General features: G+C 43.3%; 1 protein-coding gene across 4 annotated transcripts in view; it reads left to right on the top strand.

Annotated features, from left to right (window-relative positions):
• Window positions 1-11670, top strand: part of LOC139061090 (uncharacterized) — a 59129-nt gene that overhangs the window by 687 nt on the left and 46772 nt on the right. For 3 of the 4 annotated variants that reach the window (XM_070540605.1, XM_070540606.1, XM_070540602.1), the window contains exon 3: window positions 4814-5033. The gene's annotated coding sequence lies outside the window, so the exon portion shown is untranslated. The remainder of the gene's footprint in view (window positions 1-4813; window positions 5034-11670) is intronic. The other variant, XM_070540604.1, reaches the window with a different exon arrangement.

Raw genomic sequence — 11670 nt, 5'->3', positions numbered from 1 at the left:
CGTTGCAATCGACTGGCAAATAACGAGAGGGTTCCGACAGAATCTGTTATTGCAACGTTTGTGGGCACATCATGTCTATGTGAAATAAACGTGTGGCCTCTCTTGTTCCGTGTAGAGCCGCTTGCGTCACGTCCAATCCAGTGGAAGAATTGTTGGAGATTTGGGCACAGCGCAGGAGGATGTGGGTCTAGCTCGCGTTGCCGCACCTGTTGGAGGGTCATTTTTCAAGTGAATGCTCTACTCAGTCTCAAAAGTTCTGCCTCTGTGGGGGAGAACCGCCAGCACACTATTCGAACTGCTCAGCTCGCGCTCAACAAATACAAATTCTTGCAATAATCAACCGCCGTTGCTGCTCCCGAAGAGATGCAATTTCGGTTATCAAAGACAGGGCCTTCGCATACTCTGGTGTTACAGCGCGCAACACTCCAATCATGGATCTTAATCTCTCAGAAGCAATTGACTCTGCGGTGGAAAAAGCAATGGCTAAAGCTATGGATAAATTGATATCCAGTCTCTGATTCCTTAGCGCAAGTCATTTCCAGTCACATGATGCAAATAATGCAGACCACTAAGACAGCAATGCAGTGCCCAGTATCTAACGCCACACCTCGAATGCCCAGCAACGAGGTAGAGACGCCTTCCACAGTTGCAGAATATTCCACAGACACCACATCGCTAGTCCAACAACGCGAGGATGAGCCCTCTTATTCAGAAACTGTTAGTGTTACAGATATGCAACTTTACACTCGAGCTCCCAAACGCATGGGGTCCCCAATTTCAGAAAGTATGAAACCAAAATCAAAAGGAGTCAACCAACTCCTGTGCTTACAGAAAGTATTCTAAAGGCGCGTTGCCGCTGCGGTGCGTTCAACACCATTGGACAGTTGAAAGTGCTGCAGTGGAACTGTCGTTCTACATTTTCAACTTTACCAAATTTAACTTGCCTATCTATTCAATTCGATCCAGATATCTTACTTCTTCAAAAAACGTGGCTTTCACCAGAGAAAAATTTTCATTTAAAAGGTTTTCGGTCTGTCCGATTAGATCGAGACTCGCGAGGTGGAGGATTAATGATACTTGTTTCTAGTAAAATTTGTCACTAGGCGTCACTATCACTATCCGCGTCATTCCTTTCACTATCCTTTTTTAAATTGTAAATGCTTATTTCCCCACCGCTGTGCAAAGTACACGTCAACAAAACAGGGCATGTAATGTTTGCTAGAGGACCCTTTCGTTCAGTGTTAAATTTGACATTTTGTAGCGCTGGCATCAAGGTTTTGTCGTGGGTAGTGGTTGACTCAACAAGCAACAGCGATCATCTTCCTGTGTCATTTCAAAATCAATTGTCCAATAACATCTTTAGAATACCAGGCATGCACATTTGTGCACCATACAAAATTTAAGACTTTCTTGCGTTCTGCCGTTTCGAAACTTGCCAATGCCAATGATAAGGAAATCGCTTCAATCATTTGCTCAATGCTAGGGGACTCCCGGAAGCAAGCTGAATTTGTCATCCCTTCGGCTAAAGGCGCCGCTTGTCCATGGTGGAATAATGAGTGTATGCGGGACCATAGAAGAAGAAACGCCGCTTGGAAAATGCTTCTGCATAATCAGTGCACGACAAATTGGAAAAATTATCAGTTTCACGCTGCTGTATATAAGCGTCCTGTTAATCGAGCCAAAGAGGAATACGACATTAGACATTGTGATTATCTATCTAATTAAAAACTAAGCGTGATTTATTTGCAATCCTTCGTGCTAGGAAGGTGCTACCAATGCCCTTAACATTAGACCCAATTGATTTGACCCCGCAGGAACTGAGGGTCACCAAGAAGAGATTGCAGAAGGCTTAGAAAATCTATTGACGGCCAGGCTTCCGGCTATTCACTCTACATTAGATGCTTGGGATGGCTTCACTCCAGTATCCTTAGCTGAATTATTTGAGACTGCACTATGTTTACCGAATTCAGCCCCTGTAACTGATGGTGTCACAAATGCAATGTTAAAACTATTGTTACAGGAATCGCCTAATGTTTTTTAAACCTGGTGAATTATTCAATTAAATATGCTTGGATTCCGTTGCACTGGAAGCTCGCGAAAGTAATATTGATACTTAAGAAATAAGAAGGAAGGTATCTATTGAAGAACATTAGGCCAATTGCGCTTACATCAAACGGAGTAACATTCATTGACAGGCTTCTTCGCCGTCGTATCATGCAATTTAATAATGATAATTCCATTTTTTGTCCTTGTCAGATTGGTTTCAGAGCCGGCTGCTCCATCTGGCATGCCCACGTCGACTTAGAAAAGCCGAATACAACTCGCTCGACGTCATAAATAATGCGCTGCCTTAGTGACGCTTGATATCGCTAAAGCATACGACACTGTGGCGCGCACTGTATTGATCAATCGGTTAACTTCCTGTGGTGTTCCTGGGTGTATAATACTAGTGTGCGTAAAGTCATTCTTAGGTGATAGAGAATTCTATTGCGACGAAAGTGCCGTTTGTTCTTCCAAGCACAAACAAACGAGAGGCGTACCGCAAGGCTCAGTTCTTTCCCCGGTGCTTTTTAATATTCTCATGAGCGCACTACCTTGTCATCAAGAAATAACTACTTATATTATGCCGACGATATTCCGTTTTTCGCATCTGCAAACGCCATCCACACGCTATACCAACGACTGCAAACTTACCTTAATGCTTTCGAGAGGTGGTTAGATGTTACTCACTTCACAGTCAGTGCCAGCAAATGTGCTGTTCTCGCTTTCCGATACGTGACGTAGTGCACATTTTATTGTCTTACCACCTCCAAGACATACCGCAGGTGGAATCTGCTAAATACCTCGGAATTATTTATAACGCCTCTCTCAACTGGCGCTCACACATAGATCATGTGACTGGGAAAGGTACCCGTGCAATTGGCATATTGCGTAGGCTGAGCAGTCGTCGAATAGGATTGAGAAGAGATACACTCCTAATGATATATCGTATGTACGTTCGCCCTGTATTAGAATTTGGTTGCGTGCTCTTCTCTGGAGCTCCAGCCTACATGTCCCGTCCTCTAATCCTCTTAGAAAGAGAAGCATTACGTCTGTGTTTAGGTCTTCCTAACTTTGTTGCATATTCTATTCCTTATCTAGAATCCCGTGTTCCTCCACTTTCGTGCAGGTACCGGCTTTTGAAGGTGCAGACGTTCTTAAGGATTTATGAATCACCGCTGCGTCATCACGAAACAATCTTTATTACACAACCTGCATTGTTTTTCGGTGTCATCTGGCCGCAACTACATACTCCGCAAATTATATTCGTGCAAAAATTCCTTGACTCTTTGGGCGTGCGCATATGCGATGTACTTCCTATTCCCGACAGAGCTGTTGCAACGGATATTATATTCGATGACATTTTTCCTAATAATGCAAAACTACTTCCACACCGTATTCTAGACGGTATATTACAAGATCATCTGAAAAACCTTCAAACAAACATTGTAATTGCTACAGGTGCTTCACAATGTGAAGAAAAGGCAGGTGCAGGAATATTTTCCCCGAATCTCGATTGGACATTTTCTCTTCGGTGCCAGATTTCATACCGATCTTTTTAGCCGAATTCATGGCCCTGGTGCTGGCATTACGCAAATTAGGACCATCAATTATGTCAGCCGTGATAGTCACTGATTCGTTATCATTGAGCTCATCCCTTACTGCTTCTAGTGATTCTCGCGTGATGAGGACATTTCATTCATTGGTACCTGGTTACTTGAGAAGCGTGCGTTTGATTTGGGTGCCTGGCCATAAAGGACTAATCATAAACGAAATTGCAGACTCTCTAGCCGAGGCATCGATAAGTGGCCCGATTCTTCTTTGCTGCGCTTTGATTGCTTATGTTACTGTTACTAGATTTCGCAGGAGTGTCATACAGACAGTATCAGGTGCCGCAATTACTAACTCAGTGGATTACGGACATCTCCTACACCCTTGGAAGAGAGATTTTTGCCGAACACGGAAAATTGAAGTGTCCATCACGAAGCTGCGCTGCCGTATACCTGCAGTGAACTTCGACCTCCACAAGTCTGGTGTGGTCCCCTCACCATTATGCTCATTCCGTTGCGAAGCGGAGACAATAGACCATTTCTTGTTGTCTTATAAGAAAAGGACTACTTAAAATCGCGCTTCGCTCTATTGCTCTAACTTTATCAGTGCCGGTGATCCTGCCTTTTGGAGCCTCCATTATTGGGTTCAGCCACAGAAACGGTCGCCCGGCAATCCAAAATTGCCTCATTGAAGCCAGTCGATTTCCGTGTTAAATTGGTCGTTCTCCCTCCCAACCACAGCTTTCTTTTATTTCTTGTATAATATTAGTTATTATTATTATTTCATACCTGGTTTTCTTCTGATTATTTCCTTTTTTCTCCGAACACAAAACGTTTACTTTTAAACTCCAATGCTCAAATTGTTAACTCCCTTGTTATTATTTTTATGCACCTAATTTAACCACCCAATTCTTGGCCAAGCCCCCACTGTGGGTATGCGCCACGGCCACTTAGGACAACAACAACAGCCGCAGCAGCTCGTCCGGAGGCGGCTCCGAGCCGTCGTTTTGGATTGCCGAGCGACAGCGTTCATTGCGGCTTCTGTCACTTGGCCAGGTTTTGGGTGATATTAGGCTTTACTAATCTTATTTGTTGAGCTCTAACTGATTCTAACGCCAGCTTCATCCTAGACTGATGTCCATCAACTCCCCCGGTAGGGGTATTTCCCCATGTGCGGTCTCTATTCCAACGGATGAATTAACTCTATATTTGTTCATCCGCAGTGGTGTCAGCAGCATGCCGGCGGCTTTAGTTCCTTCAAATGGAAGCTTGATACGTCTGACCAACCCCCAGGCGATCCAGAAATCTCTGCATGCTGCTACCTCTTCATACGAGACCATCACGGAAGTGAGGCCGTTTGGCCGCTGAGGTATCGTGTGTCGATCGCCAGACCAGTCCTGTGTCGCGGATCTGCTAAAGTGCTCATCATTCGCATCAATACCGGTGAGTGCCTTCATCGCTGCTCACCTCGCTTGCAATAAGGGAATAGTTAGAGGTGTGGATGCTGATCTTTCTCCCGCTGAAACACTAGAGAGATTGTCTGGGACTGGAGTAATTGCTGTTTACCGATGCAATCGAGTGGTAGGCAATAAGCGGGACCCAAAAGAATCGGTGATGGCAACTTTTGCTGGAACTTCGTGCCCATCAGAACTAAAGGTGTGGCCCCTTGTGCCCTGAGTTGAGCCCCTGGCGTCGCGTCCGATTCAATGCCCTAATTGCTGGCGATACAGCCATAGTATGGTACGATGTAAATCAAGGTAACCTTGTTGCGCATATGGGGAAGAACACGCTCAAAGTGGTTGTAGTGCCCAAGAACAGCGATAGTGTCTCTGTGATGGAAATCATCCAGCCAATTATTCAAACTGTTCTCTTCGGGCTCAAAAATTACAGGTGATTGAAATAATTGATCCACGACGCTGCTCAAGGATGAAGACCATAAACATTGTGAAAGAAAGGGCACCTGCCTATGCGGGGAAACTAGGCAGACAATCTTACCACGGATCTGTCACTTACTGCAACCATAGACGCCGCTGTGGAAAAGGCAGTTACAAAAGCTATGGAAAGGTTGGCAATGAGTCTTGGTGAATGTATCTCACAAGCCGTTTCTATTCATTTATTTCATTTGATGAAACTACCTGCGCAGCTCCTGTAACAACGCAAACAGTATAAACAGGAATAATGATATTGGACTTTCAACTCCCTCTTCCACGGGCCCTACAACTTGTAATATGATTAATACAGATTTTGGAGATGACACAGGTGGAACAAAATGCTCGAGCATATAAAAGAACCATGTCTTCTATTAATGAAGACTCCTCCAACGGTCCCCACTCAATAGTAAGGAAAAGTCAGTCCAGTGTTGTGCTAACGGAAAACATTCTGCAGAAGGCAGTTTCGACTGCGGCACTTTCCAAAAAAATCGGATCACGAAATGTCCTTCAGTGGAACAGCCGCTCTTTATATTTCGCTTCAGTAGATTCAACTTCTCTAACTTCTCAACTTAATCCTGATTTAAATATGTTACAAGAAACGTGGCTAAATCCTGAGAAATCTTTTCAAATAATATTCTACAGATCATTTCGATTAGACCGTCCTCCAAGAGATGGCGGATTAGTTACATTTATCTCATTATAAGTTCGCCATAATGCTAAAATTTCATTTCAACTTTCTACTCCAGAGTATAAAATCCTAGCGATAGAGCTGGTTCTCCCGGGATATTGTCCCTTTACCGTAGGTAATGCATATTTTCCACCTGGCGTACAGGACACTAGCACACTGGATAGTGTTATTAACTCTTGTGGACGTGACATTGTAATCACAGGCGATTTCAATTGTCACCATATCTCATTGTGTTTAAGAACAAATTTGTGCGGCACCCGATTGTGGAACTTGTCGTTGGACAATCGTATAACGTGTGTAAACTCCGGATCTATTACGTTTGTGAGAGGCCGATCTTACTCTTCACTAGATCTTACATTCTGTGGCCCGACGTCCTGTAACATTTATGAGTGACCAGGTTCGAACTTTCATAAATTACAACATCTAAAAAAATGCTTACGAAATGTTCCTTCATCTCTGTCTGATGCGCCTACACAATAAAAAACCACGATTATCTGTTCCGCTTTGGAAAGTTCTCAAAAAGAAGGCTCAATTTGCGATTATATTGGATAAAAGAAATTCTTACAGTCCTTGGTGAAATGAATAATGCACTCGAAACTACAGAAAGAGAAAAGCTGCTTGGAAAAAGGTATTGCATAACCAAAGAGCCATAAATTGGAGTGACTATAAATTTTTTTCGAGCTGTCTTTAAACATACGATTTCTAAACCCGAATTTTGATTTCTCCTCTAACAATAAAAATAAGCATGCATTCTTCCGTTTTCTCCGTGGTAGAAAAGATCTTCCGCGTCAAACTAATATTGACTCTATACTCTTAACTAGCGATGAAATGAAACAATCACTAGAAGAAATCGCGAAGGGATTAGAAATTAGATTTTCTTCTTTCTTGTCAAGTTGTTCCCGCTTACGAAGCGCATCAGATGATTTTACAGAAATCTCCATGTTAGAATTGGCTGAAATCGCGGAGCGACTTCCTGATTCAACTCCCGGCGTGGATGGGGTAACATCTACTATGATGAGAATTTTATTTAAGGAAGCTTCTGATGACCTTTTAGCTATTGTAAATTACTTAATTCGGTTCTCATGGATTCCGTCTGCGTGAAAAATTGCTAAAATCATCCCTATTCTTAAATATCATGGGGAAAGATATACAGCCGATAACATTAGGCCAATTGCGCTAAATTCAAGTTGGATTGAATTAATTGAAAGAATTCTATATGTCCTTATTATTAAATTTATACAGAACAAAGACTTGCTTAGCCCCAGCCAAATTGGTTTCCGACCATCACGTTCAATTTGGCATGCTCACATGGACTTAGAAAGTATAATAAAATTAGCACGGCGACAGAGGCAAATAGGTGCTCTTGTGACATTAGACATTTGCAAATGCTACGACTGCGTAGAAAACTTAATTTTGTTAGATATATTGCGAAATCTAGAAGATTCCAAATTATTTTTCAGACTGGATTAGTGAATTTTTAAATAGAAGAACATTTTACTGCCGTCTAAGAGGCGTTTCCTCGGGTATAAATAATTAATCACGAGGCGTTCCTCAAGGCGCTGTCACTTCACCATTATCATTTAATATTCTGATGTGTTCCATTCCTGTTCATCAAAATGTACAAACATGCGTATACGCGGACGACATTTCTTTCTTCGCATCAGAGAGTGATAATCACTCTCTATATTATTGACTACAGAACGACCTCAACGCCATAGAAATCTGCTTAAACAAAATACGCCTTTCACTCAGCGTTAGAAAATGTTCGATGTTGGTTTTCCCTCTTAGCACTCTCGTTAACATATCGATATCCGAATGCCTCGAGACTATACCTCAAGTGGAGTCGGTGAAATATTTAGGTGCAGTATACGATGGTTCCCTCAGCTGGTTCGGCCATATTGACCAGATAGTTAAAAAAGGAGTGAGAGCAGTTGGTATGCTACGATATCTGTGCAACAGTCAGTCCGAAATGCGGAGAGATCCACTTTTAATGATATAAAAAATGTATGTGTGGCCCATTTTAGAATTTGGATGTGTTTTATTTTCTGGTGCTCCAGCTTATAAATTACGTCCCCTTGTTCTACTTTAGCGGGAAGCCCTTTGACTGTGTTGCGGAATACCGAAATGTGTTGCCAATAGTATACTTCACCAAGAAGTCAGGTTGTCCTCACTATTTTGTAGATTGGTTTACTGACGATGCAAACAGTCTTAAAATTGCATGAATCACACTATTACAAGATTGGATTACATATTCATTTCCCAGCCTGCACTTTTCTTCGGAGTATGCTGACATCGTTTTGAGACACCACAGGTGGTCTTCGTACAAACATTGATCAATCCTTTAAATGTACGTCTCTGGAAGGTACCAACTTTTTGTGATGTGCGAGAGAACCTACAAGTTATATATGATCACATCTACCCAAATAATACAAAACTTCACTCGTATATAAACGGCTTATTACAGGACCACTTATTGAGTTTATAAGTACGGTCGTTTTGACAGACGCCTCACAATGTGCAGGAAAATCTGCAATTGGTGTTTTCTCTCCCGCTCTAGACTGGCCATTTGCAATCAGGATTCCGGACTTCTTTACCGTACTTTTGGCGGAACTTCTAGCTGTAGTTCTAGCCTTACGCAAACTAAGTTCGTCAATATCCGCGGTAGTAATAATAACAGATTCTTTATCCTTATGTTCCTCGCTCACAGCAAACGGTGTCACTGACCTTTTACGTACATTTCATTTTCTAGTGCCTGCCCACATCAATTTAATTAGATTGCTTTGTGTGCCTGGACATGAAGGATTAGTCATGAACGAAATAGCTGACAGTCTCGCGAGAGCAGCTCTCAGTGGCCCTGTATTACCATTACTTCCTACAATAGCTTACTTAACGACTACTAGATTCCGGAGATATTCAATAATTCAAGACATTTTGAACCAACTGCGGCTAATTTTTTTAGAATATCGAAACCTCCTGTTCCCTTGGCCCAAAATTTCCTTTCACACCAGAAAAACTGTTGTCATGTTTACCCAATTACGTTGTCAAATAGCAAAACTAAACTTCTATCATCACAGGGCTGGTCTGGTGCCCTCCCATCTGTGCCCAGTCTGTGGAGAAGATGAAACAACAGATCACTTTTTCATATTCGGCCGCCGTTTTAGTTCTTTAGGAAAAAATATTCTAGAATCAATATTCACAAAGCTTGGTTCACAAGTTAGCTTTACCAATTTTAGTATTTAATAAGGATCGCCTAATTTCATCCTAATCTTGGCCAATCACCCACAGTGTTTGTGCGCCATCGCGTAAGGAATACCATACCATACCATACCATTGAGCCATTGTGGCCGTTGGAAAACCCTGGCGTCTGAAGGTGGTGATAACTACGGAGTGTTGTTGCGCCTGGAAACCAGAGCCTCGGGTTCTCCTCACTTCTTGTAGGCAGGTGACGTGGCACGACCCTTGGCCTACAGTCGGGCCGCCGTCCAGGTGCAGCCAGTCCGTAAGCACAGGAGCGTGGAGCAATCTCTCCTTGAGAGACCGTTCGCTGGGCGCGTCTGGGGAGCATTGTCACTATCCACTCGGCGGCCCGGGTACATGGTAGCGAGTAGGCACCATAGCCAATATCAACTGTTATCTGCGGTCGCTGCCGCTAAGGTAGCTTGTAGTTTGTAGGTAGGTAGTTTGTGAGCGCCTGCTACAATGCTTGCCTGCTTGCTCCAGACGGCCACCTGTCGGCTTATGCACATGGTGGAGTCTAGTAGCCCCCATTCTCACTCTTCCTCTATCCACTTTCACTTCCCACTCCCTCTCTCTTGGCGATTCTTCACGTGCTCCCTCATCATCATCATCATCATCATCAGCAGCAGCAGCAGCAGCATCATCATCATCAGCCTGGTTACGCCCACTGCAGCGCAAAGGCCTCTCCCATAATTCTCCAACAACACCGGTCATGTACAAATTGTGGCCATGCCGTCCCTGCAAACTACTTAATCTCATCCGCCCACCTAACTTTCTGCCGCCCCCTGCTACGCTTCTCTTCCCTTGGAATCCAGTCCGTAACCCTTATCCTTGGAATCCAGTCCGTAACCCTATACATGTCCTGCCCATGCCCATTTCTTTTTCTTGATTTCAACTAAGATGTCATTAACTCGCGTTTGTTCCCTCACCCAATCTGCTCTTTTCTTATCCCTTAACGTTTCACCTATCATTCTTCTTTCCATAGCTCGTTGCGTCGTCCTCAATTTGAGCAGAACCCTTTTCGTAAGCCTCCAGGTTTCTGCCCCGTAGGTGAGTACTGGTAAGACACAGCTATTGTACACTTTCCTCTTGAGGGATAATGGCAACCTGCTGTTCATGATCTGAGAATGCCTGCCAAACGCACCTCAACCCATTCTTATTCTTCTGATCATTTCCGTCTCATGATCCGGTTCCGCAGTCACGACCTGCCCTAAGTAGATGTATTCCCTTACGACTTCCAGTGCCTCGCTGCCTATTGTAAATTGCTGTTCTCTTCCGAGACTGTTAAACATTACTTTAGTTTTCTGCAGATTAATTTTTAGACCCACTCTTCTGCTTTGCCTCTCGAGGTCAGTGAGCATGCATTGCAGTTGGTCCCCTGAGTTACTACGCTAGGCAATATCATCAGCGAATCGCAAGTTACATAGGTATTCTCCATTAACTTTTATCCCCATTTCTTCCCAATCCAATTCTCTGAATACCTCCTGTAAACACGCTGTGAATAGCATTGGAGAGATCGTATCTCCCTGCCTGAAGCCGTTCTTTATTGGAATTTTGTTGCTTTCTTTATGGAGGACTACGGCGGCTGTGGAGCCGCTATAGATATCTTTCAGTATATTTACATACCGCTCGTCTACACCCTCATTCCGTAATGCCTCCATGACTGCTGAGGTTTCGACAGAATCAAACGCTTTCTCGTAATCAATGAAAGCTATATATAGCGTTCGTTATATTCCGCACATTTATCTACAACCTGATTGATAGTGTGAATATGGTCTATTGTTGAGTAGCCTTTACGGAATCCTGCCTAGTCCTTTGGTTGACAGAAGTCTAAGGTGTTCCTGATTCTATTTGCGATTACCTTGGTAAATACTTTGTAGGCAACAGACAGTAAACTGATCGGTCTATAATTTTTCAAGTCTTTGGCGTCCCCTTTCTTATGGATTAGGATTATGTTAGCGTTTTTCCAAGATTCCGGTATGCTCGACGTTATGAGGCATTGCGTATACAGGATGGCCAGTTTCTCTCGAACAATCTGCCCACCATGCTTCAACAAATCTGCTGTTACCTGATCCTCCCCAGCTGCCTTCCCCCTCTGCATATCTCCCAAGGCTTTCTTTACTTCTTCCGGCGTTACCTGTGGGATTTCGAACTCCTCTAGACTATTTTCTCTTTCATTATCGTCGTGGGTACCATTGGTACTGTATAAATCTCTATAGAACAC

This window comes from Dermacentor albipictus, chromosome 6, assembly GCF_038994185.2.
Source record: "Dermacentor albipictus isolate Rhodes 1998 colony chromosome 6, USDA_Dalb.pri_finalv2, whole genome shotgun sequence".
Lineage (NCBI taxonomy): Eukaryota > Metazoa > Arthropoda > Arachnida > Ixodida > Ixodidae > Dermacentor > Dermacentor albipictus.
The sequence above is the reverse complement of the archived record's forward strand: the minus strand, read 5'-3'. Positions and strand labels throughout refer to the sequence as shown.